Source organism: Vicia villosa, linkage group LG3 (assembly GCF_029867415.1).
Source record: "Vicia villosa cultivar HV-30 ecotype Madison, WI linkage group LG3, Vvil1.0, whole genome shotgun sequence".
Classification (NCBI taxonomy): Eukaryota; Viridiplantae; Streptophyta; class Magnoliopsida; order Fabales; family Fabaceae; genus Vicia; species Vicia villosa.
Window position 1 is genome coordinate 147,266,001 of NC_081182.1, and position 2,753 is coordinate 147,268,753.

General features: G+C 35.9%; 1 non-coding gene across 1 annotated transcript; it reads left to right on the plus strand.

The window, feature by feature from the left end:
- Window positions 1-2,150: 2,150 nt before the first annotated feature.
- Window positions 2,151-2,223, plus strand: TRNAR-UCU (transfer RNA arginine (anticodon UCU)). The gene has a single exon. It is a non-coding gene; the product is annotated as a tRNA-Arg (tRNA).
- Window positions 2,224-2,753: the final 530 nt, after the last annotated feature.

The window sequence follows — 2,753 nt, forward strand, 5'->3', positions numbered from 1 at the left end:
AGCGAAGGTTTCTTGCTTCTTTTCCAAATTCAGGATAATCACTATCAACTTTCATCCACTGTGGTGAGTCTGCCGGATGTCACAACTTTCCATCAATAATTCTTTCATTTGCATGCCAAGTCAAGTGTCTTGAATCGGTTTCACTATGATACATGCGTCTAAATCTCGGAATTATAGGAAAATACCATAAGACTTTGGCCGGAGACAACTTTTTCTTATATCGAGGGGCACCGCATTTAGGACACTCATTCAACGCTGCATACTCGTTTCGAAACAAAACGCAATCGTTTGGACATGCATGTATCTTATCATAGCTCATGCCAATAGAGGACAACATCTTTTTGGCTTCATACGTTCGATTGGGAAGAACGTTATCCTCCGGTAGCATATCTTTCATAAGGGCTAATAACTCTGTGAAACTTTTATCCAACCATCCGTTGTCCGCCTTTAAGTTGTACAACTTTAACACCGCAGACAATCTCGTGAATTTTGAACAACCATCATACAACGGTTTCTCTGCATCGCTTACCAACCTCTCGAACATTTTGGGACAATCCTCAAGATCTTCTTCAAGCGCTTCTGCAATATTTTCGACTCGATCATAATCGTATGTGTCTGTGCAATCGTCGTTTGAAGCATACTTCGTATTACACCTCGACTCAACATTCCCGTTACTTTTCTCACCATGCAAACTCCAAACTGTATAACTTCTATCAATTCCAAACCGTAGTAAATGCGATGCCAACTGATTCCCGCCAACCTTACCCCCATAACAGCAACCCATGCAAGGACACGCCATTCGAATCGGGTCTTTGGCGTGCGCAACCGCAAACTCAACGAATTCCCATACCCCTTTCTCGTACTCTTTCGACAATCGGTTTGAATTCATCCATGTCTTATCCATGTCTTAATTAAGATAAACAAAAACGATCAAACTTTCACTCTTCACAAGTAACCCCTATAGCGAATTCAACTCACAAAGTTAGTAAGTTCATCACTTAACGATTAACGAAATTGACATCAAGAATATTCCACATGTCGGAATAATTAGCAAAGCTCTTGAGCCTCTTTCATTTCTTCTTTGAAAGTAGATAACATGACTATAATTTTTGTTAGAAATCATAAGCCAAGAAATTGATAGTGCATGAAAAATGGAAGAGCAACTTATTATCTTGGAATTTTGTATCCTATATTAACTCTCTAAACACATAAAACTAATGAGCTATCAAGGAGGGTACTCTTATGTTTGTAGTTTACCATTAAACAAAATATTAAAATCAAGTGGTTACAAAAAGTAGGTGCATGTGATCATATTATAACACATCATAATGTCAGTATAATGCGTTTCTGTCAAAACGTAAAGTATAAACGGAATGAATCCGGAGCAATAAAACGCAACATATATAATCACACAATTTCAGACAAATTCATCATAATACCAGTAATTTGAGAAAGAAATTTACCTCGGATGTTACCGAACTCAAGAAAACGCCAAACGTCGACCTAGGCCGGGAAACGATCAAACTTTCACTCTACACAAGTTACCCCTATAGCAAATTCACAAAGTTAGTAACCACCAAGACAAAATCGATTGAACAAATGAAATCAACAATAGTTTGAAGTGTGTACATACTCGTAAATATGTAGTACCAGAGTCAATGATACGAGCTCCAAAGAGATCCAAAGTTATCAATCCAGTCAGACCTATACAAGAAATTCAATGCAATGTATGATTATACATTTACATGGACAACATGATTATCAAGTCCAAAGCGCAAGAAGAACATATAACCCACTTAGAGGCCATATTAGGAGATGGTAAAAAGTACGACATGCGACTAAACCCCAAAAATTCCACTTTTGGGATAACATATGAGAAATTCTTAGAATAATACCTCGCAAAGAGGGGGATATAGTTTAACCAAGAAAGTGTTAACAAACATGTAGAGGATGTAAGAATCATGTATGTAATTGAGATCCCTAGTTCTAGGATATTTAAGACTAGGAAGATTGGTATAAAAGTTGTAGGAGGGGACTCTAGCAATCAATTAAAACCTATTTTATTATACTTTATATAATATATGAGTATTGCAAGCGGGTAGTGTGTAAACTAATGAAGTAATAGCTATTGACATTTATTGTAACAAGTAGCACCCGTGGCCTAATGGATAAGGCGTTTGACTTCTAATCAAGCGATTGTGGGTTTGAGTCCCACCAGGTGTGGACATATTTTTAATTATATAAAAAAAATTTGAAGTGGAGATTTGTTTCACTAGAGACGAGTCTCAAAAATCTTGAAGAAAAGGAAGAACTCTTAAGTAGAAAACTTTCATCTTTGTACACTTATACTCCTCCTTTAAATGGAAAACCATCTGATCCTCTTTCCCTAATCACAACCCTCTATCAGAAAGAATTCATCAATTCTAAACGGTAACTATCAATTTCACTTTTCAGATTAATTCAGTACCATTCTTACTTTTGGATTTGATGATGCATTATCTTAGAAGTGAAGGATGTGTTACTGTTATTCATATGTTAGAGACATACCAACACTAGCTGGTTGCATTACATGCATGTGATTTCTTCTTGAAAATTTCACTCAAACATGATTGAATTTTATCAAATGGGTTTACATGTTTTTTATTTATTTTAATGTTTCTCACAGAAGGAACCAAAAACCTTAGGAAAAGTTTGGATAAACTAAACATCACCAAAAAGATTTTACAATGAGTTTTTAAGCAAAAACAGCTTAT